Raw genomic sequence first — 25,511 nt, 5'->3', positions numbered from 1 at the left:
CATGGACAGACGGCTATCCATGGCAAGTACTTCGCTCTGCAGCAGGCAACTCCTTAGCTTGAGCTCCTTCAACTCAACCGCCAAAAGCTTGAACAACTTTGCACGGTAGGCTTGCACAATCCTCGCTGCATCGGGTTCCAAGACCGACATCTTCAAGGTCAACATCTTGACATAGTCCGAGTTGGTCGTGAGCTCAATCCTCTTATTTTCGAGATTGATCTTCTTCTTTGTCGCCGCCATGAACTTCTCAAACCTCTCGGCATTTCTTCCACATTCGCGTCATTGCGCTTGACGCATGCTTGCTCCTTTTTCGCCATGATATCCTCGAACCTCTTTGTTATCTTGGTTGACATCCCTTCTCGCTTCTCCTTCTCCTCCCACTTCCTTCGACGAAATCCCCTTTTGACCTTCTTGGTCGACTCTCCTTTTGTAGGGTCACTATCTTGTTTTTCACTCATGATGATGTCGGAGGTCTTGATGGAATTGGCAATGGATAAGAGCCATTTGGGGTGCGCATTCAACTTCAACCAATAATACATGTAGATGAAATGCTTCTTCTCCACACTCAAGAACAATGTACACGCAAAGGCTGGCTAGCAAAAAAGGACATGGTCAACATGCTATTTCACATAGAGCATCCAACCAAAAGACCAACACAGAGAGCATATCCGGCCAAATGACCAACACATAAAACAACTTATTTGCTCGTTGGTTTGCACAACACTTGGCCACCAGGTTTTGATTTGTTTGTAATGGTCGCAGTATTTAATGATGACTGATACGTCTCCAACGTGCCTATATTTTTTTTCATGTTGTTATATTATCAATCTTGGGTACTTTTATTCAATATATCATTTTGAGGGCTACCCTATTAATCCAGTGCCTAATGTCAGTTGTTGTTTTCTGCTTGTTTTTTGGTTTTTCAGAAAATTTGTAGCAAACGGAGTCCAAACGCTATGAAACATTTTGAGATTTTTTTTCTGGACAAAAGAGACCCTAGAAACTTTGGGTGGAGACCAGACGAGAAGCGAGGAGACGGCAAGGCAACAGGGCGCGCCTTGATGCCTTGTGGGCCCCACATGGCTACGTCTGATCTAATTCCACTTCTATAAATTCGTGTCAATCGCAAGGGCATGGCATCGCTGGCAATGCTTGTCTCGTGGGAACTTTGGATTGAGCGCAACGCGGGGGTCTTCAACAATAGATGCACGACTTCAGGGTTCATCTTCTATGAGGAGTACTTGGGTTAAGGCGGGGGCCAAGCATTTGAGTAAATTAGTACTGAGAGAGTAGGCTTTTTGTTTCCGATGAGGTGGCCTTTGGGCATGTACGAAACTCATTTCTCTCTTAATGTGGCAAAGCTTTTGCCCTTTTCCAAAAAAAAACATGCGACGAGTAACTAAACGCCTATACCATGCGCACACACGTACTATGAGGTAAATACACCGGGAGTCATACTTAAACACGACGGTCAGTTTAGTGCATAAACTTGTAAAATACGTGTTTCTGGTCATCAAACTTGCACGGGCTTTCATATACGGTCTCATTTCACGTATGTGGACGTATTTGTGGCCTATGTGGCATGCCAGCGTGGCCAGAGCCAAATTGGGGTTTCAAACCCGTGACGTGCCCCTAGTTGGCTCGGGTGGACAACCACTAGACTGATGATCATTCATGTCTGGGTATCATGACTAATTTCTATATCATATAAACGCGAATCGGATATTTTTTTATAAAAAATGTAACCCCCAAAAAGGAAGCACCATGGCTCAACCAATGCGACTTCCAGGTCCACGTTAACTAAGATTACCACCAGGCTACGACGACACAACATGTCCCGATGGGATAAATATCTTTGTTATTCCTTCTTGTTCTATGTAAGGAAAAAAAAATATTCCTATGTTTGTGACATTTTAAAAATGTTTATGTGTTACAAAAAAGAGTTATGTGACATTTAATTTTTTTAAACATTGTAAAATGCATTTGTGTAATTAAAAATGATATGTTTCAATTTAAAAATGTTCACGCATGCCAAAAAAACTGTTCATGACATTTTTTAAAATGTCCATACAATATACAAAATCGTTTGCATAGTTTAAAACTGTTTTGTACAATCCAAAAATGTTTTACACGTATTTGAAAAAAGTTTGAAAACTTTTATTTGAAAAAGCTAATTGTATGTTTAAAAACATTGAACATATATTATATACATTTAATATTTTTTTAATATGTGATTAACATTTTCCAAATATAAGTTTTTAAAGCTTTTTCAAATATGCTGTTAAGCATATGATTAGCATTTTGTTCAAATACAAATTTTTGAATTTTTTTCAAATACATGGTTCAACATATGATTAACATTTTTGCAAATACAAGTTCTTAAAACTTTTGTTTTCTTACATAGAACAAGAAGGAATAGCCAAATGAAAAATGTTTATCCCATCATGTTGTGTTGTCGTATGTTGGTGGTGATCTTAGTTAACGCCGACCATGAGGTCACATGGTGGAGCCATCGTGCTTCATTTTTTCGGGTTACATTTCTTTTAAAATTTATTTTTTGGTCCATCTTTATATGATATAGAAATTAGTCGTGCAACCCAGACATGAATGAGCACCGGTCTGGTGGTTGTCCACCCGAGCATAATAGGGACACATCGCGGGTTCGAAACCCCTGACCGTATATGAACGCTCGTGTAAGTTTGATGACCGGAAACACATATTTTACAAGTTTATGCACCAAACTGAATATCGCGTGCAAGTTCTATGGCTTTTGGTGAATTTACTGTTAGGATGATCTCCACCGTGTGGGCCCAACAGCCCACCGGGCCCTTAGATCCTCGCCCTGATCGGGAGCACTCAACCCACTATGGGTGACGGTGTAACGCCCCGAGACCGATGTGCCAGGTGTCCTCCAGTTATTCGCTGTTGTTGTCGTGTCATTGCTTGCGTGTCATGCATTGCATATCATGTCATCTTGTGCATTTCATTTGCATACATGTTCGTCTCATGCATCCGAGCATTTTCCTCGTTGTCTGTTTCGCATTCCGGCGCTCCGTTCTCCTCCGGTGGTCATTTCTACCTTCTTCTCGTGTGTGGGGATTAAACATTTCCAGATTGGACCGAGACTTGCCAAGCGGCCTTGGTTTACTACCGGTAGACCGCCTGTCAAGTTTCGTACCATTTGGACTTCGTTTGATACTCCGACGGTTAACCGAGGGAGCGAAAAGGCCTCGTGTGTGTTGCAGCCCAACACCCTTCCAAAGTGGCCCCAAACCCCACCTAAACCTCCTCCATCATCTCGGCCTTTCGATCACGATCGCGTGGCCGAGAACCGCATCTCATTTGGACTCTCCTAGCTCCCTCTACCTATAAATATGTGGCCATCCCCGAAATTTTCGTGGATGAACCCTAGCCTCCCTCTTCCTCGCGTCGCCGGACATGTCCGCTCGGCGACCGGACGTGTCCGCCCTCACCCTCAGCCAATCCGGCCTCGCCACCTCACCCTGCCGCCCTCTCTCTCCTTCCACCGCCGCCGCGGCCTGCGGAGCCCATCCGGGGCCCGCGCGGGCCCAGATCTCGCCGCCGCTTCCCCGCGGGTCGTCCCGCCCACGGCCGCCCGTCGCCGCCACGGCGCGCCTCGCCGCCGCCTCCTCCACTGGCCTTCGACGCCGACCGTCGCCCCGCCAACTCCGGCCGCCGCCCGGCCACCGTCTCCACCGCGCGGCCTCGCCAGCGCCCGCCGAGCGCCGCGTCACCGCCCTCCGCCGCCCTCCTCTCCGGCCGGCGAGCCGCTCCGGCAAGCCCCTCTCCTCCGGCGAGATCGTCCTTCCTTCCGGCGAGATCCGTCTCCGGCGTACCTTGGGCTACGTGCATGAACAGTGCCGGCCCGATCTGGATCTGAGATCCGTTTGCCTCGGTTGACTTTCTACTCACGAAACCCTAATTATTATGCACATGTTCATAGCATCATAACTTTGCATCCGTAACTCCGATTTGAGCATATAGCATATCAAATGTTCGTCTCAGAGAGTACATCATTTCATCTCATTGCATCATTTTCATTTGAGTTCATCTTGATGCCCGAAATGCTGTTAGAAGAGTGCTACTTGAGATAATTGTCAGATCTGCTGCTCCTTTTAGCTATTTGTCATTTTTGCCATGATTATTGTGTGCATGATATGCCCCTGAGATCTACATATATTTTGTTAAGCGTTTTGCCATCTTTCCAGAGGTGCAACCCATGTATTTTTGTGAGGTGTGTGGTGACTAGCACAAGCTTGCAAAGTGAGGCACTTGGTAATGCTGATTTTAGGGACTTAGCATTTCTACTAAGTCCTTGACCTGTTTTTCGCTATATGCCATATGTTCATGTTGATTCCTAGTGATCCGTGTCTCTTTTAAGGATGATCAGTAAGGATGTTTTGTTAATCTTGTAGTGCTCTATCCATCCATGTCTTTGTTTGCAATTATGGAGCACCCTAGCTTGAGTCAATCGAGCTCTACTTTTGCTACTTCGTGAATCTGGGCAGATTGTCTACTTGTTAGCGATTTTGCTGAGGATGTTGTAGTTGATCCGTGCATGCTATGCTATTGTTCTTGCCATGTCCAGCTTGCATTTTGTGTATTCTTGATGGGTGTATGCTTATCTTATCATGACTTGCTTTGTAGTGAGTGCATCGAGCTCGTAAACATGCCTACTTGATATCTGATTTGCATGCTCCAGTTTTCACTAAGTCTGTGATCTGATTGTGTTTTTGCCATGTTCACATGCTTGCAATTGTATTTTCTGATCCCTTTTGGCTCAAGGTCACTAAGGGACTTTTGTTAAGCTCTTTGAGTAGCTCCAAGCCATGCTTTACTTTGCCATGTTCAGGTCCTGTAGCATATAGTTTTGTTGCTCCAAAGTGTGCTACCTGATCTGAAATTCCAGACAAGTGTTAATCTCACTAAGTCTGAAATCTGTTTGCCAAATGCACTTTTGCCATGCTTGTTTGAACCTGTTAATGGATGGATTGGCCGTAGCTCAGTGTTCATCTTTTGTTAAGCATCATGAATGGATTCCTTCCATGTATTTTGTTGCCATATTTGAGTGTTGTAGCATTATTATCTTGATGCTTTTAGATGGCTACTTGCTGTAAATCGCAGACCGGTGCCATATTTGAATTGCTCGCCATTTCCAAACCGTAACTCCGATTCCGGTGATCTTTATATCGTTTTCAAGCGATTTCATCTCATCTTTCCAGTGGCACACTTGGATTTCCAAGTTGAGTCCAGGTTCATGCATTCCTTGTCCAATCATGCATATGCATCGCATCCCGCATCCCGCATATCATACCATGTTCATGTGTTGGTTGTTTACTATGTTGTGTGCTTCTTTCCGGTGTTTGCTTCTTCGGGTTGGTTCCGGTATAATCGCGTTTGTGAGGACCCGTTCGTCTACGCCCGTTTGTCTTCTTCATGGACCCGTTCTTCTTCCTTGCGGGATTTCAGGCAAGATGACCATACCCTCGAAATCACTTCTATCTTTACTTTGCTAGATGCTCGCTCTTTTGCTATGCCTATGCTGCGATATCTACCACTTGCTTTTCATGCCTCCCATATTGTTGAACCAAGCCCCTAACCCACCTTGTCCTAGCAAACCATTGATTGGCTATGTTACCGCTTTGCTCAGCCCCTCTTATAGCGTTGTTAGTTGCAGGTGAAGATTGAAGTTTGTTCCTTGTTGGAACATGGAGATCGTTCCTTGTTGGAACATTGTTTACTTGTTGGGATATCACAATATATCTTATTTAATTAATGCATCTATATACTTGGTAAAGGGTGGAAGGCTCGGCCTTATGCCTGGTGTTTTGTTCCACTCTTGCCGCCCTAGTTTCCGTCATATCGGTGTTATGTTCCCGGATTTTGCGTTCCTTACGCGGCTGGGTTATAATGGGAACCCCTTGACAGTTCGCTTTAAATAAAACTCCTCCAGCAAGGCCCAACCTTGGTTTTACCATTTGCCACCTAGCCTTTTTTCCCTTGGGAGTCGCGCATCTCGAGGGTCATCTTTATTTTAACCCCCCCGGGCCAGTGCTTGTCTAAGTGTTGGTCCAAACTAGAGCCCCTTGCAGCGCCACCTCGGGGAAACTCGAGGGCTGGTTTTAGTTGTACGGATTGTTTATCCGGTGTTGCCCTGAGAACGAGATATGTGCAGCTCCTATCGGGATGTCGGCGCATCGGGTGGTCTTGCTGGACTTGTTTTACCATTGTCGAGGATGTCTTGTAGAACCGGGATACCGAGTCTGATCGGAATGTCTCGGGAGGAGGTCTGTTCCTTCGTTGACCGTGAGAGCTTGTCATGGGCTAAGTTGGGACACCCCTGCAGGGATTTGAACTTTCGAAAGCCGTGCCCGCGGTTATGGGCAGATGGGAATTTGTTAATGTCCGGTTGTAGAAAATCTGAAGTTGACCTTAATTAAAATACATCAACCGCGTGTGTAACCGTGATGGTCTCTTTCCGGCGGAGTCCGGGAAGTGAACACGGTGTTGGAGTTATGCTTGGCGTAGGTTGCTATAGGATCACTTCTTGATCATACTTTATCGACCGTGCTTTGCCTTCTCTCTCGCTCTCATTTGCGTATGTTAGCCACCATATATGCTAGTCGCTTGCTGCAGCTCCACCTCATACCTTTACCTTACCCATAAGCTTAAATAGTCTTGATCACGAGGGTGTGAGATTGCTGAGTCCCTGTGGCTCACAGATACTTCCAAAACCAGCTTGCAGGTGCCGATGAGACCGTGCGGATGACGCAACCAAGCTCAGGAGGAGCTCGATGAAGATCTTGTCCTTTGTGTTGCTTCGATCTAGTTGATCAGTAGTGGAGCCCAGTTGGGGTCGATCGGGGACCTTTGTCGCATTTGGGGTTCTTCTTTATTTTGGTTCCGTAGTCGGACCTTGATTGTATTTGGATGTTGTAATGCTTTATTCATGTATTGTGTGAAGTGGCGATTGTAAGCCAACTATGTATCTCTTTCCCTTATGTATTACATGGGTTGTGTGAAGATTACCTCTCTTGCGACATTGCTTTCAATGCGGTTATGCCTCTAAGTCGTGCTTCGACACGTGGGAGATATAGCCGCATCGAGGGCGTTACAGACGGGACCCTGTCACCTGCACTATATAAAGAGGTGGGGGCCGGCGGCTCGCATCACGAGGTTCGTCGCACAGTCGTACACCCCGCCTAATCCCCTACCGATCTAGGGTTAGTGTAGTGCTGATGGGAAGCTCCGCCACCACTACTCTCTGCCATCACTGGCACCGGCACCATGGCTGGCACCAGGAGCTCCTCGAGCCACAAGGAAAGGTAATACCTATCGCCACTACTGGAATCCCCATGCCCACTGGATCAATAGACTCTATCAATGGTATCAGCCCAGGTTGGCATTGTGGATTTTCGGTAGCAACAACCCCCCCTCCCCAAAGAACCCTAGTAGGGCAGAGAAAAGCAAACAAAAGTTCACCGGAGAAGGCCTTGGGCCGCCGGCAAAGTGCACCGCCACTCCGGCCGCGCATGTTCCTCTCGATCCCCACAAGCATCGGCAAGCCGAGGTGCGGGGACGAAGAACCACCCCACACCGGGGCAAAGGGCACCACCCCCGAGCCATTTGACGGCGGCGCGTTCACTGTCGAGGTGCTCGCGCACGCCGGCAAAGGGGTCGGCAGGGGCGTTGCCGCAACTCCATCGCATCTGGAAATCGCAGTCGCGTGCGAAGGGAAGCAGAGGAGGCTCTGCTCGCGCTGCTCGCGTCTCTGTCTCGCTGGGGCGGTGGTGGATGGAAGAAAGGAAAGGAGAAAGGGAGGGGAAAGGGAAGGCAGCTCGTGCGGGCAGCGACTTCGTCGCCGTTGCCAGTGACAGGCGCGGCGCGGTGACCCGCGGTCGGGTCGAGAGAGAAGAAGAGCGGGGCGCGCGGAGGTAAAATGGAAAGGTGCTCGCGCGGTGGCTGCAAAGACGCCGTCCCTGGCAGCCGGCGTAGCCGCTGCGGGTGGCAGAGAAGTGAGCGGCACGCACGGGGAAGAATGGCCTAGGGTTTTCCCCTCGGCAGCGTCGCCAGCTGGTTTTGATCCAGCGAGATGCACGGGCCACCATTGGATCGCCATGAACGGCAGAGATAGAAAACCTAAGGCACTATGGGTTTTTTGGGCCGAAACCGGTGGCCAGCTGAGCTGCTGGGCCGGCAGAGCCGGCGACCCAGGCCGGCAGCCGCAGGGACAGGCGAGCAGGCCGTGGGCCGGTTTTCTCACCGCGGGGGACAGGCGGCGCTCGCCAGCTGGCCGTGGGCCAAGAGCAGCAGGCCGCAGAGCGACACGCTGAGCAGGCTGTGGGCCGCCGGCGTGAAAGAAACAGCCCACATACAGAGTTATCTCTGATAATTTTTACAGAGCACAGTTTTGATGTTTTTTGTTCAGTTTTTGGGCAAATTTTCACCTAGTTTTTCTATTCAAATTGATCCAACGAAAGTTTTTCTTAGAAAATAAGAAATTGACAGAAAAATTTCTGAAAAGTAAAAAGTTCATGAATTTTACGTTCATGTTTCCGCTGCAAAATAAGAATAAAAGTGCTCTTTTAAAAGTGAGTAGAACTAATGTGAAAGATTAAACTGTTGCTTCTCTAATTCAATTTTGAAGCAACCAGTTAAAATTAATTAGAGAATAAAAGAGTACAGAATTGTATATTGTAAAGTTTCCGCTGCAAAGTGAAGTTTTATCCTCCAATTAAATTGGAACCAACGGGAAAATTTAATTGGAATAATTATTCTTAGCAATGTTTTTCCCCTGTGGGTGAAATCAGATTCAGATAGTTTCCGTTATGACAAAAGAAAGATATTTGTTTTAAAGTTAAAATATGGTATTGTTATTTTCTGACCAATGTTGATGATAACAGTACTATAATTCTATGAGTCTTATGTTCAAAGCTTAAATCTCTGATAATTTTTGTATCAAAGTGATCAATTTTCAGAGAACAAATAAAAATCAAGAAATGCTCTTGAACTAGAGAAAAGTATATTTCTTGTTCTCGCTGCAATAAAGTTGATGATGATGATTATTTCTTAGCAAAGTTGTTTAATAGAAATACTATCATCACATTGTTTATGAGTTATATGCATTACTTCCATTTCTGCCCAACGATGATATGGAATTAATGTAGAAGAATGATATTTTATTCTAATTCTGCCCAACGGTGATTTAGAATATAAAAGAAATTTTTCATAGTTTAATGTGCATACTTTTTAACCAGACTAATATGGGGTTATTTTTATGCTCATTATTGTTGATTATTGGCTAAGTTTTCTCAGACTAAAAGTTTTTCATACTTTCATTCGGGAAAGCGAATGGCTGGGTACTTGTGACCCGAAATATGACCAAGAAAGGTCATAACGTGAGGGAGTATGTTCTCTCTAAAGAATGGCTTCAAAAGAAAAGAATTCTTGGATATTAAGACAAGAAAAGAAAAGAGATAGATCATTGAGAGTCTTGGTTGACAAATGTTTTTTGTACTCTCTACGAAGATTTTTCAGTCAACATGATTTGAAATGAAACAAGCAACATGCATGTTTAATTTGACCAACGTCGGATCAAGCATGTGTGTCAAAGAGCATTAGGATTTATTCCTAAATTTGATGATTGAATAATGCAGTCAAAAGAGTCAATTCTTGCATTTATGTCCCTTACAGGGAATTACCCGCATAGCGGGAGAAGATGATTATGATAAAACCCGCATGGCGGGAAAAGTCTGGGAAAATACCTGTGTAATTAACGGGGTAAAGTTGACATATTATTATGCCAAAAAAACTCGTATGGCGGGAGAAATTCTGGCAAAGGACTTATCCTGTATGACAGGAGAAAGATATGATGACTCATGTGCTTTTAATGTGTCCCACTCTAGGAGAAAAGTATGGAGTAGCTATTATGCGTTCCTAGTATCGACCGTACACCTTATGTGTAGCGGTCATTAAGCACTCAATAAATCCAAAGAGAATAAAAGTTACAGACGAACCTAAAGATAAGAATGATATGCAAGTGTGACTTGCAAAAGTACTAATGATAAAGAACTCTGTTGAGTTTCTGAAATGGAATGAGGAAAAAGTACTCCCATACTAGTTGAAAGAAAACTTCATTTTGTATGAATAGATAACTTCATTTCGTATGAAGTAATCTGATGAATGAAGTAGATAATCGAAGTTTCCTCAATTCACAAGAGTTATCAATGGTTTTCGAAATTGTGACAGAAAAGTTCTTGCCACATTTCGAGGGGGAGAAAGATATATGAGATAAATTAAGAATGATGAAACTCCCCTATACTTTAGATAATGTGATGAAGAATGTGATCGTCTGGGGGAGTATGACGGTCATATTAATACCCCTAAAGAAAAGAAATAGTTGTATTTCTGGATCTTTTACAGTTCCGAAAGCAGAGTAAGGAATACTAAGACGGTGCTTAAAGTGCCATAAAGAAGAAAGTTTTAACAGAATAAACCCAAATTATAAAGTTTAAAGATACGCCATTTTTAGTGAAGATGGAGTAATCTGGGGGAGCATGTTGTATGACCTATACAACACATGTTGTTAGCTCTATAAAGGATGAATGAGTAAACATGGATCTTGTGATACAGGTCCTGTAAAACCTATTGCCTCTTGGAAATGAAAGACTATAGAATTAGTTTGCCTCCTGCAATGACAGAGCAACAACATCCCCATATGAAACAAGTGCCAGTACCTGAGACACTGATGGTCTCAAGGAATGAGAAGATCAGATACTTCTGATTACTATAAAGTCTATGTTAGTTAAATTCAAATGGAGGTTAATCCCACCTCATTTAAAGCGCTCATTCGAGCTTTGAGAAGTGTCTGCTTATCTAAATGATAAGAGACTATGTGAGATGAAATGAAATTGGTGAATGCCGACGATGTTTGGGACTGATGAGTGATTTCCAATGGAGCCAAAACAGTAGGGTGTAAAGAGTCTACAAGGACAATGTGACTCAAAAGGAAATATGTAAAGGTGTAAAACACGACTTAAATCGAAAGGTTTTTGCGCGTTTTGCATTGAATAGATTACAATGAGTGTTGGTAGCACATCATAATCCGAGTTACATCAGATGAAAGATATTATGATCTGAGTTACATCAGATGAAAGTAAAGAACACAGGGGATACTGCCTGAAGAAGTCTTTTATGGACTAAAGCAATCAAATGTTGTTTTGGGTTAAAGAAAATGAGAGGACAATTGTATTCGTGCAAAGTTATAGAATGGGAAATTCATTTCCTAATCCTGTGCATGTGGATGACATCCTACTTGCTAGTGGTGATGTCAACCTACTGCAGGAGGAGAAAAGAAGTTCTTGTCCTCAAAGTTCAAAAGAATGTTCTCGGTAGAGTGTCTCTCGTTATAAGTATCGAGATTCATGAAGAAAAGAATAAAAGGGGGTATTAGGGATGTCGAATGGACATGTTAAGAAAGGTGTCTAAAGTATGCATGCGAGAAAACCTACGCCTGTTCTTATAGTCAAGGGTAATGGAAGTGGAAACTATGGTGTTCCAAAAATTGACGAGAAAAGATTGAAACGGATATGGTACCATATGCTTCAGCTGTTGGAAGCTCAATATATTGCCCTAACATAGTTCACATATCCGGATTGTTTTGGCAATGTCCAGTCCATATATAGATCACTAGAATGGAGTCAAAGATATCGGCCTCATGCTAAAAGAAATAAGTGCTCTCAAAAGATTGTGAATACGAAGACATGACTTGTGAAATGTATAGCGAAATCCACAATTGTCGCTAACTTTCATACTTGGAGATTTTTGTGTGGAAAAGCTCCAAAGAATGAAACAATTATCATCAATGTGATGCAAAGATATTTCGTAGCTTAATATGAGGCCGAGGGACAGGCAAAATGGTTAAGGAGACCTGTACCCGGAGTTGATAATGGTTGACAACAGCGATAACCATTTTAAGTTTTTCGCTCCTATGATAACGAGTCAAGTGTTGATGCCAAACACACTGACACAGTGTTATGCGTTGTAAAGGAGAAAGTCCGGAATTATGTAGAAATGTTTGAAGCATAAAAACAACAGACAAGTGTTTGCAGATCTGCTTATTAAAGGCTTAACGTCCAGTGTGTTCGGAGAACACACAGTCGACATGGGTTTTATGGTATAGTCTAAGTTTTCCGGACAATAAAAAGGCCCAAGGTTAAAGAATTTGTTTCAAAACAGAGAGGTACGTTGTGGCTATCTGATTCTATCGGCAATTGAGCTGTGACGATGAAACATGTTCGATGTGTTGATCTGTTATGAAACGAGTAAAGTAAAAGTATAAGGTCAAATGTAAAAGTTGAGATCAAACGGAAGAATGTTAGGATGATCTTCACCGTGTGGGCCCAACGGCCCACAGGGCCCTTAGATCCTCGCCCTGATCGGGGGCGCTCAACCCACTATGGGTGACGGGCCCCTGTCACCTGCACTATATAAAGAGATGGGGGCCGGCGTCTCGCATCACGAGATTCGTCGCACAGCCGTACACCCCACCTAATCCCCTACCGAAATAGGGTTAGTGCAGTGCTGATGGGAAGCTCTGCCACCACTACTCTCTGCCATCACCGGCACCGGCACCATGGCCGGCACCAGGAGCTCCTCGAGCCACAAGGAAAGGTAATACCTATCGCCACTACCGGAATCCCCATGCCCACTGGATCAATAGACTATATCATTTACCTCTTTTAAAATGTAGGCTAGTGGAGTAGCAGTAAGCTGTGAAGCTTTTCTTTTCTCTTTTGAAGATGTAAGCTGTGAAGCTAGCAACCGACTATTTTGAAGCACTCTGTAAGTACCGTAATACAACGACATATATTACGGTACAGAGGGAGTAGTACCCAGTATATACGTGGAAGCCCCGATCATCCACCCAAAAGAATACCATAATGTGGCAGTGCTACAAAATGTAGTGGAAGGGTGAAATTATCAGTGGTATTCACGTTGTTTGACTCCGTTGTTTCGCGCAGAAGCTCGAACCGAGTCGTGGGTCTGTTGCATCCACGAACCTCAGAGTGTCGACGTTTCATCGGTCACTTGGGCCCTGAGAAGCTTCTCTGCATCAAGCTCCGTGGCTAGCCAGCTACAGAACCCGGCTCCAACTGACTGTAAGGTGGCAACTTCAGAAATCTTCAATTCATTTGCCCAGGCTTTCTTGATGGACGACTTCACTTGCATTTTCTTCAGAGGGCCAGAGCAGAGGTTCAGCAAAAACTCCTGGAGAGCAGCGCGTGAGACTTCCGTGCAGGCCCAGGAGAGGAAGTAACCAGAGCAGCTCCAGGAGTAGATCCACCATTAAGAGATGAGCAAACAATGGCGAAGGCCAACGAGCAAACGGGAGCGTCAACAGTTTGTTCTTCGGAGATGTTACCCGCGCCATGAAAATTTAAGTGTCAATGGAGGCAGGGCAAGCACAGGCTCACGGCTGAACAACAACAGTGATATCAACTCTTCCAGGAGAAGGAGGGAGTTCAGGGTTGAGTTGACAGCTACTTCTATCACTTTTAACATCACAAAAACAGAGTCAGACGTACAATACATAAGTAAATTGCAAACTGGGGATAACAGAGGCAGACATATCCAAATGGCTAATTTTATTATTGGAGAACTTAGATGTGAGCAAACACCGATAGCTAGTACCACAATCATGAATCAAGGAGTTTCTGTTTGTCCAGAACAAAGAAGGAAGAACCACCTCCAATGCTCCTAGTTTGCTGAGGAAAGAAATGTAATTGTCACTAATATAGGAAGGCGAGTTGTGTTTTTAATTAGATTTTATATAACTTTCAGAGCTTGCAATTTCATTTACACCTTAACTAAAAGCAATATGGAATCTTACTTAGGCCTGAAAATTCCTCATTGTGTATATTTGATTCTTTTAGAAAAGGATTATGTATATTTGACGCAAAGCTGGCCCTTTTGACTAACTGGCTGAATTTGGTCACTTTCAATGCTACATTCCTTGACAGTCAGAAGGGTTGATTTTTATATGGCTGTGCATCTATCATCTTTTCTCCAGTGCCCAGTAAACCATTAAGGCCGCATTCGGCTCTTCTCCACTCCCTCCACTCCGCTCTGGAGCGGACGATCCTCTAAGCTCATTTTTACGGAGCGGCCTAAACTGTGTGTTAAACGTGTGCATATATATGTGTGTAACGTTGTGTTGTAAACTGAGTCCTCTTCTATATTATAGGATCCACCAACGTTCATGGCCTGCGTGCCTTGTATCTAGGAGCGTTAGCTCTCTCCCTCTGTGGATATATTCTGTAACTTGTAACTCAGTTGTGCAGTGAATACAATTCAATTCTCCAACTTGGTATCAGACACCAGGTGCATCATGGCCACGGACTCCTCCTCTAGCGCCGCCACGAGCTCCGCCACCTCTCCTGGATCTCTCTCTTCCTCCTCGACGGCGCCTGCTACGGCCACCTCGACGGCCTCCTCGCCCCCATTCATCTTCGTCACCTCTCCCTCTCTTCTCAGCGGCTCCTCCCCCACCACCTCGGGCACCCGATTTGCCCCTCTCTTCAACTCCGGCATCGCTCCCGCCCCGCCGCCCCCCGCCCCGCGCCTTCCTATCTTCCAAGACCACATCACCAACCACATAAAATTCCCCCTTAACCCCGTCGATCACAACTATCACAAATGGAAGACCTTCTTCCTCGTGGTTCTTATCTGCTACGGCGTCTCCTTCCTCATCGAACAGCCGCCGCCACCCAACGCTTCCGCCACCTACCTCGAGCTCGATGCTCATGTCGTTCTGTGGATCTATGCCACCCTCTCGGACACCATGTGTGATCATGTCGTCGGCGCCACCACCACCTTCGCCCTCTGGAACAAGATCTGTGACTATTTTCTCGCCAATCGCGCCGCCCGCTTCATGATTCTCAATCGCCAGTACCACAACCTCAAGCAAGGCGATCTTTCCGTCTCCGAATATGCTCGCCGGATGAAGCTCCTCACCGACGGCCTCGCCGACATCGATCGCGTCGTCACCGAGGTGGATCTCACCACCCAGTTCTCCACGGCCTCGACAAGCGGCTCGACACGATCCGGGTCATGCTTGGCGATCAGTATCTCCCCTTCGACACCGTCCTCTCCCGCGTCGTCCTGGCTGAGGAGTCCCGGGAGCAGCGCGCGGCTGAGGAGAGCGTCTCCGCCTTCGCCATGCCTGGCGGCGGTGCCTCTAGTGCCGGCTCTAGCACCGGGGCCGTGCCCCGACCGATCATGTGGATCGCCCTCCTGCCGACGCGCAGGGCGCTCCCCCACCGCCAACCCCGCACCCTGGTCGTGGGCGTGGCGATCGCGATGGTGGCGATCACGGTGGCCATGGACGCGGTCGTGGGCGTGGAGACAACAACGGTCGTGGCCATCCCTCTCCGCATCCGGCTTCGCCCTTCACCGGCTACTTCACATCCTACGAGATGGCGTTCCCCTCCCCGCGCTCCGGATGGATCCCACCGAATGTTGCCGGCGTTCTCGGTCCGTGCCCCGGGTCGCATGTGCTGGCTTACCCGCTCCTGCCTGCCCCGGCGCCCCATGCTCCGTTCTATTCGCCTGCTCCATCGTCATGGGAACACGTTGCTATGCTCAATGCCGCCTACAGCAACGGTGGATTTCTGGCCGCCCTCGCTCCCGAGTGGTACTTTGACACTGGTGCTTCCTCCCATGTGACCGGCAATCCAGGTAACCTCTCCAAGTCTAGTTATTCCTTAAAGCATGTTCCATCTAGCATACTTGTCGGCAATGGCCACCACTTACCCGTCACCGCCACTGGTTTTGCCACCCTTCCACCTCATGACTTTCGCCTCACCGACGTTCTTGTCTCTCCCAATGTTGTCACAAGCTTAATTTCCGTTCGTCGTTTTACTAAAGACAATTCTTGTTCCGTTGAATTTTACCCTTGCGTTTTCTTGTGAAGGATCTTCTCACTCGAAGGGTTCTCATGATCTCCGTTAGCAACGGTGACCTCTATCCATTCCACGGCAATAATCCTGCTCCACCGTTGGCGTTCACCATCTCCACGTCGGATCTGTGGAATCATCGACTTGGGCACCCCGGAGCTCACTCCCTGTATACATTAGCAAATGACTTTCTTAGATCTTGTAATAAAAGTGCACACACCCCATGTAATGCTTGTCAACTAGGACGCCAAGCACGTCTTCCTTTCTCTTCTTCCTTTAGTAAAACATTTGCACCTTTTGATTTAATACATTGTGACTTGTGGACCTCTCCCGTTGTAAGCTTCTCCAGTTTTCAATATTACCTAGTTGTGCTTGATGATTTCACACACTACTCTTGGACGTTTCTGTTGGGTTTCGTAGTAATTTCCAAAATTTTCCTACGCACACGCAAGATCATGTGATGCATAGCAACGAGAGGGGAGAGTGCTGTCTACGTACCCACGCAGACCGACTGCGGAAGCGTTGACACAACATAGAGGAAGTAGTCGTACGTCTTCACGATCCAACCGATCAAGCACCGAAACTACGGCACCTCCGAGTTCGAGCACACGTTCAGCTCGATGACGATCCCCGGACTCCGATCCAGCAAAGTGTCGGGGAAGAGTTCCGTCAGCACGACGGCGTGGTGACGATCTTGATGTACTACAGAAGCAGGGCTTCGCCTAAACTCCGCTACAGTATTATCGAGGATTATGGTGGCTGGGGGCACCGCACACGGCTAAGGAATAGATCACGTGGATCAACTTGTGTGTTCTAGGGTGCCTCTACCTCAGTATATAAAGGACCAAAGGGGGGAGGCTGGCCGGCCACAAGGGGCGCGCCAGGAGAGTCCTACTCCCTCCGGGAGTAGGATTCCCCCCTAATCCTAGTTGGAATAGGATTCCTCGGGGGGGGGGGGGGAGAGAGAGAGGGGGCCGGCCACCTCTCCTAGTCCTAATAGGACTAGGGGAGGGGGAGGCGCGCAGCCCACCTTGGGCTGCCCCTTTCTCCTTTCCACTAAAGCCCACTAAGGCCCATATGGTTCCCAGGGGGTTCCGGTAACCTCCCGGTACTCCGGTAAAATCCCGATTTCACCCGGAACACTTCCGATATCCAAACATAGGCTTCCAATATATCAATCTTTATGTCTCAACCATTTCGAGACTCCTCGTCATGTCTGTGATCACATCCGGGACTCCGAACTAACTTCGGTACATCAAAATGCATAAACTCATAATATAACTGTCATCGTAACCTTAAGCGTGCGGACCCTACGGGTTCGAGAACAATGTAGACATGACCGAGACACGTCTCCGGTCAATAACCAATAGCGGGACCTGGATGCCCATATTGGCTCTTACATATTCTGCGAAGATCTTTATCGGTCAGACCGCATAACAACATACGTTGTTCCCTTTGTCATCGGTATGTTACTTGCCCGAGATTCGATCGTCGGTATCCAATACCTTGTTCAATCTCGTAACCGGCAAGTCTCTTTACTCGTTCCGTAATACATCATCTCGCAACTAACTCATTAGCTGCAATGCTTGCAAGGCTTAAGTGATGTGCATTACCGAGAGGGCCCAGAGATACCTCTCCGACAATCGGAGTGACAAATCCTAATCTCGAAATAAGCCAACCCAACATGTACCTTTGGAGACACCTGTAGAGCTCCTTTATAATCACCCAGTTACGTTGTGACATTTGGTAGCACACAAAGTGTTCCTCCGGCAAACGGGAGTTGCATAATCTCATAGTCATAGGAACATGTATAAGTCATGAAGAAAGCAATAGCAACATACTAAACGATCGGGTGCTAAGCTAATGGAATGGGTCATGTCAATCAGATCATTCACCTAATGATGTGATCCTGTTAATCAAATAACAACTCTTTGTCCATGGTTAGGAAACATAACCATCTTTGATTAACGAGCTAGTCAAGTAGAGGCATACTAGTGACACTCTGTTTGTCTATGTATTCACACATGTATTATGTTTCTGGTTAATACAATTCTAGCATGAATAATAAACATTTATCATGAAATAAGGAAATAAATAATAACTTTATTATTGCCTCTAGGGCATATTTCCTTCAGTCTCCCACTTGCACTAGAGTCAATAATCTATATCACATCACCATGTGATTAACATCCATAGTTCACATCATCATGTGATTAACACCCATACTTCACATCGCCATGTGACCAACACCCAAAGGGTTTACTAGATTCAGTAATCTAGTTCACATCGCTATGTGATTAACACCCAAGGAGTACTAAGGTGTGATCATGTTTTGCTTGTGAGAGAATCTTAGTCAACGGGTCTGCCACATTCAGATCCGCATCTATTTTGCAAATTTCTATGTCAACAATGCTCTGCATGGAGCTACTCTAGCTAATTGCTCCCACTTTCAATATGTACCTAGACCGAGACTTAGAGTCATTTAGATTAGTGTCAAAACTTGCATCGGCGTAACCCTTTACGATGAACCTTTTTTTTCACTTCCATAATCGAGAAACATATCCTTATTCCACTAAGGATAATTTTGACCGCTGTCCAGTGATCTACTCCTAGATCACTATCGTACTCCCTTGCCAAACTCAGTGGTAGGGCATACAATAGATCTGGTATACAGCATGGCATACTTTATAGAACCTATGACTGAGGCATAGGGAATGACTTTCATTCTCTTTCTATCTTCTGCCGTGGTCGGGCTTTGAGTCTTACTCAACTTAACACCTTGTAACACAGGCAAGAAACGTTTTCTTTGACTGTTCCATTTTGAACTACTTCAAAATCTTGTCAAGGTATGTACTCATTGAAAAAACTTATCAAGCGTCTTGATCTATCTCTATAGATCTTGATGCTCAATATGTAAGCAGCTTCACCGAGGTCTTTCTTTGAAAAACTTCTTTAAAAACACTCCTTTATGCTTTGCAGAATAATTCTACATTATTTCCGATCAACAATATGTCATACACATATACTTATCAGAAATGCTGTAGTGCTCCCACTCACTTTCTTGTAAATACAGGCTTCACCGCAAGTCTGTATAAAACTATATGCTTTGATCAACTTATCAAAGCGTATATTCCAACTCCGAGATGCTTACACCAGTCCATAGATGGATCGCTGGAGTTTGCACATTTTGTTAGCACCTTTAAGATTGACAAAACCTTCTGGTTGTATCATATACAACTCTTCTTTAATAAATCCATTAAGGAATGAAGTTTTGTTTATCCATTTGCCGGATTTCATAAAATGCGGCAATTGCTAACATGATTCGGACAGACTTAAGCATAGATACGAGTGAGAAACTCTCATCGTAGTCAACACCTTGAACTTGTCGAAAACCCTTTTTCCGACAATTCTAGCTTTGTAGATAGTAACACTACTATCAGCGTCCGTCTTCCTCTTGAAGATCCATTTATTTTCTATGGCTCGCCGATCATCGGGCAAGTCAACCAAAGTCCATACTTTGTTCTCATACATGGATCCCATCTCAGATTTCATGGCCTCAAGCCATTTTGCGGAATCTGGGCTCATCATCGCTTCCTCATAGTTCGTAGGTTCGTCATGGTCTAGTAACATAACTTCCAGAACAAGATTACCGTACCACTCTGGTATGGATCTCACTCTGGTTTACCTACGAGATTCGATAGTAACTTGATCTGAAGTTACATGATCATCATCATTAGCTTCCTCACTAATTGGTGTAGGTGTCGCAGAAACAGTTTTCTGTGATGTACTACTTTCCAATAAGGGAGCAGGTACAATTACCTCATCAAGTTCTACTTTCCTCCCACTCACATCTTTCGAGAGAAACTCCTTCTCCAGAAAGTTTCCGAATTTAGCAACAAAAGTCTTGCCTTCGGATCTGTGATAGAAGGTGTATCCAATAGTTTCCTTTGGATATCCTATGAAGACGCACTTCTCCGATTTGAGTTTGAGCTTATCAGGATGAAACTTTTTCATATAAGTATCGCAACCCCAAACTTTAAGAAACGACAGCTTAGGTTTCTTGCCAAACCATAGTTCACACGGTGTCGTCTCAACGGATTTAGACGGTGCCCTATTTAACGTGAATGCAGCTGTCTCTAATGCATAACCCCAAAATGATAGTGGTAGATCGGTAAGAGACATCATAGATTGCACTATATCCAATAAAGTACGGTTATGACGTTCGGACACACCATTATGCTGTGGTGTTCCATGTGGCATGAGTTTGTGAAACTATTCCACATTGTTTTAATTGAAGACCAAACTCGTAACTCAAATATTTGTCTCCGCGATCAGATTGTAGAAACTTTATTTTCTTGTCACGATGATTTTCCACTTCACTCTGAAATTCTTTGAACTTTTCAAATGTTTCAGACTTATGTTTCATCAAGTAGATATACCATATCTGCTCAAATCATCTGTGAAGTTCAGAAAATAACGATACTTGCCGTGAGCTTTAACACTCATCGGACCGCATACATCAGTATGTATTATTTCCAATAAGTCAGTTGCTCGCTCCAGAGAACGGAGTCTTAGTCATCTTGCCCATGAGGCATGGTTCGCAAGCATCAAGTGATTCATAATCAAGTGATTCCAAAATCCCATCAGCATGGAGTTTCTTCATGCGCTTTACACCAATATGACCTAAACGACAGTGCTACAAATAAGTTGCAGTATCATTATTAACTTCGCATCTTTTGGTTTCAATATTATGAATATGTGTATCACTACGATCGAGATCCAATGAACTTGTTTCATTGGGTGTATGACCATCGAAGGTTTTATTCATGTAAACAGAACAACAATTTTTCTCTGACTTTAATGAATAACCGTATTGCAATAAACATGATCAAATCATATTCATGCTCAACGTAAAACCAAATAACACTTATTTAGGTTCAACACTAATCCCGAAAGTATAGGGGAGTGTGCGATGATGATCATATCAATCTTGGAACCACTTCCAACACACATCGTCACTTCACCCTTAACTAGTCTCTGTTTATTCTGCAACTCCCGTTTCGAGTTACTAATCTTAGCAACTGAACTAGTATCAAATACTGAGGGGTTGCTATAAACACTAGTAAAGTACACATCAATAACATGTATATCAAATATACTTATGTTCACTTTGCCATCCTTCTTATCTGCCAATCACTTGGGGTAGTTCCGCTTCCAGTGACCAGTCCCTTTGCAGTAGAAACACTTAGTCTCAGGCTTAGGACCAGACTTGGGCTTCTTCACTTGAGCAGCAACTTGCTTGCCGTTCTTCTTGAAGTTCCCCTTCTTCCCTTTGCCCTTTTATTGAAACTAGTGGTTTTGTCTACCATCAACACTTGATGCTCTTTCTTGATTTCTACCTTCGTCGATTTCAACATCACGAAGAGCTTGGGAATCACTTTGGTCATCCCTTGCATATTATAGTTCATCACGAAGTTCTACTAACTTGGTGATGATGACTAGAGAATTCTGTCAATCACTATCTTATCTGGAAGATTAACTCCCACTTGATTCAAGCGATTGTAGGACCCAGACAATCTGAGCACATGCTCACTAGTTGAGCGATTCTCCTCCATCTTTTAGCTATAGAACTTGTTGGAGACTTCATATCTCTCAACTCGGGTATTTGCTTGAAATATTAACTTCAATTCCTGGAACATCTCATATGGTCCATGACGTTCAAAACGTCTTTGAAGTCCAAATTCTAAGTCGTTAAGCATGGTGCACTAAACTATCAAGTAGTCATCATATTGAGCTAGCCAAACGTTCATAACGTCTGCATCTGCTCCTGCAATAGGTCTGTCACCTAGCGGTGCATCAAGGACATAATTCTTCTGTGCAGCAATGAGGATAAACCTCAGATCACGGATCCAATCCGCATCATTGCTACTAACATCTTTCAACACAATTTTTCTCTGGGAACATATCAAAATAAACATATGAAAGCAACAACGCAAGCTATTTGATCTACAACATAATTTGCAACATACTACCAGGACTAAGTTCATGATAAATTTAAGTTCAATTAATCAAATTACTTAAGAACTCCCACTTAGATAGACATCCCTCTAATCCTCTAAGTGATCACGTGATCCAAATCAACTAAACCATAACCGATCATCACGTGAGATGGAGTAGTTTTCAATGGTGAACATCGTTATGTTGATCATATCTACTATATGATTCATGTTCGACCTTTCGGTCTCCGTGTTCCGAGGCCATATCTGCATATGCTAGGCTCGTCAAGTTTAACCTGAGTATTCTGCGTGTGCAAAACTGGCTTGCACCCGTTGTAGATGGACGTAGAGCTTATCACACCCGATCACGTGGTGTCTGGGCACGACGAACTTCAGCAACGGTGCATACTCAGGGAGAACACTGAAGGAAATATGCCCTAGAGGCAATAATAAAGTTATTATTTATTTCCTTATTTCATGATAAATGTTTATTATTCATGCTAGAATTGTATTAATCGGAAACGTAATACATGTGTGAATACATAGACAAACAGAGTGTCACTAGTATGCCTCTACTTGACTAGCTCGTTAATCAAAGATGGTTATGTTTCCTAACCATGAACAAAGTGTTGTTATTTGATTAACGAGGTCACATCATTAGTTGAATGATCTGATTGACATGACCCATTCCATTAGCTTAGCACACGATCGTTTAGTATGTTGCTATTGCTTTCTTCATGACTTATACATGTTCCTGTGACTATGAGATTATGCAACTCCCGTTTGCCGGAGGAACACTTTGGGTGCTACCAAACGTCACAACGTAACTGGGTGATTATAAAGGAGCATTACAGGTGTCTCCAAAGGTAGATGTTGGGTTGGCCTATTTCGAGATTAGGATTTGTCACTCCGATTGTCGGAGAGGTATCTCTGGGCCCTCTCGGTAATGCACATCACATAAGCCTTGCAAGCATTGCAACTAATGAGTTAGTTGTGAGATGATGTATTACGGAACGAGTAAAGAGAATTGACGGTAACGAGATTGAACTAGGTATTGGATACCGACGATCGAATCTCGGGCAAGTAACATACCGATGACAAAGGGAACAACGTATGTTGTTATGCGGTCTGACCGATAAAGATCTTCGTAGAATATGTAGGAGCCAATATGGGCATCCAGGTCCCGCTATTGGTTATTGACCGGGGACGTGTCTCGGTCATGTCTACATTGTTATCGAACCGTAGGGTCCGCACGCTTAAGGTTTCGATGACAGTTATATTATGAGTTTATGAGTTTTGATGTACCGAAGGAGTTCGGAGTCTCGGATGAGATCGGGGACATGACGAGGAGTCTCGAAATGGTCGAGACGTAAAGATCGATATATTGGACGACTATATTCGGACATCGGAAAGGTTCCGAGTGATTCGGGTATTTTTCGGAGTACCGGGTAGTTACGGGAGAAGTAATGGGCCTTGATGGGCTTTAGTGGGAAGAGGAAAAAGGCTGCTGCGCCCCCCTCCCCTCTAGTCCGAATTGGACTAGGGAAAAGGGGGCCGGCCACCTTTCCTACTCCTCCACTTCCTTCTCCCTTCCTCCCCTCTTGATGGACTCCTACTAGGACTTGGAATCCTAGTAGGACTCCCATCCTGGCCGCACCAAGGGCCTTGGCGGGACTCCTCCTCCTCCATCCTTTATATACTGAGGCAAGGGGCACCCCATAGACACACAAGTTGATCCACGTGATCGTTCCTTAGCCGTGTGCGGTGCCCCCTGCCACCATATTCCACCTCGGTCATATTGTAGCGGTGCTTAGGCGAAGCCCTGCGACAGTAGAACATCAAGATCGTCACCACGCCGTCGTGCTGACAGAACTCCTCCCCGACGCTTTGCTGGATCGGAGCCCGGGGATCGTCATCGAGCTGTACGTGTGCTAAGAACTCGGAGGTGCCGGAGTAACGGTGCTTGGATCGGTCGGACCGGGAAGAAGACGTACGACTACTTCCTCTACGTTGTGTCAACGCTTCCGTTGCGATCTACAAGGGTACGTAGATCATACTCTCCCCTCATTGCTATGCATCACCATGATCTTGCGTGTGCGTAGGAATTTTTTTGAAATTACTACGTTCCCCAACAGTGGCATCCGAGCCTAGGTTTTATCGTTTGATGTTATATGCACGAGTAGAACACAGGTGAGTTGTGTGCGATATAAGTCATACTGCCTACCAGCATGTCATACTTTGGTTCGGCGGTATTGTTGCACGAGACGACCCGGACCAACCTTACGCGTACGCTTACGCGAGACCGGTTTCCCCGACGTGCTTTGCACACAGGTGACTTGCGGGCGACTGTCTCTCCAACTTTAGTTGAACCAAGTGTGGCTACGCCCGGTCCTTGCGAAGGTTAAAACGGAGTCTATTTGACAAACTATCGTTGTGGTTTTGATGCGTAGGTGAGATTGGTTCTTGCTTAAACCCGTAGCAGCCACGTAAAACTTGCAACAACAAAGTAGAGGACGTCTAACTTGTTTTTGCAGGGCATGTTGTGATGTGATATGGTCAAGGCATGATGCTGATTTTATTGTATGAGATGATCATGTTTTGTAACCGGGTTATCGGCAACTGGCAGGAGCCATATGGTTGTCGCTTTATTGTATGCAATGCAATCGTGCTGTAATGCTTTACTTTATCACTAAGCGGTAGCGATAGTCGTGGAAGCATAAGATTGGCGAGACGACAACGATGCTACGATGGAGATCAAGGTGTCGCGCCGGTGACGATGGTGATCATGACGGTGCTTCGGAGATGGAGATCATAGGCACAAGATGATGATGGCCATATCATATCACTTATATTGATTACATGTGATGTTTATCTTTTATGCATCTTATCTTGCTTTGATTGACGGTAGCATTATAAGATGATCTCTCACTAAATTATCAAGAAGTGTTCTCCCTGAGTATGCACCGTTGCGAAAGTTCTTCGTGCTGAGACACCACGTGATGATCGGGTGTGATAGGCTCTACGTTCAAATACAACGGGTGCAAAACAGTTGCACACGCGTAATACTCAGGTTATACTTGACGAGCCAAGCATATACAGATATGGTCTCGGAACACGGAGACCGAAAGGTCGAGCGTGAATCATATAGTAGATATGATCAACATAGTGATGTTCACCAATGAAACTGCTCCATCTCACGTGATGATCGGACATGGTTTAGTTGATTTGGATCACGTGATCACTTAGAGGATTAGAGGGATGTCTATCTAAGTGGGAGTTCTTAAGTAATATGATTAATTGAACTTTAATTTATCATGAACTTAGTCCTGGTAGTATTAGCATATCTATGTTGTAGATCAATAGCTCGCGTTGTTGCTTTCATATGCTTATTTTGATATGTTCCTAGAGAAAATTGTGTTGAAAGATGTTAGTAGCAATGATGCGGATTGGATCCGTGATCTGAGGTTTATCCTCATTGCACAGAAGAATTATGTCCTTGATGCACCGCTAGGTGACAGACCTATTGCAGGAGCAGATG

The 25,511-nt window shown here is 44.9% G+C and overlaps 1 pseudogene; it reads left to right on the top strand.

Moving 5' to 3' along the window:
• The first annotated feature begins 14,410 nt into the window (after window positions 1–14,410).
• On the top strand, window positions 14,411–16,032 carry LOC147973439 (uncharacterized; annotated as a pseudogene).
• Window positions 16,033–25,511: the final 9,479 nt, after the last annotated feature.

This window comes from Triticum urartu, chromosome 5A, assembly GCF_056163025.1.
Source record: "Triticum urartu cultivar PI428250 chromosome 5A, HENAU_Tu73, whole genome shotgun sequence".
NCBI lineage: Eukaryota > Viridiplantae > Streptophyta > Magnoliopsida > Poales > Poaceae > Triticum > Triticum urartu.
This window is presented reverse-complemented; position numbering and strand designations above follow the sequence as displayed.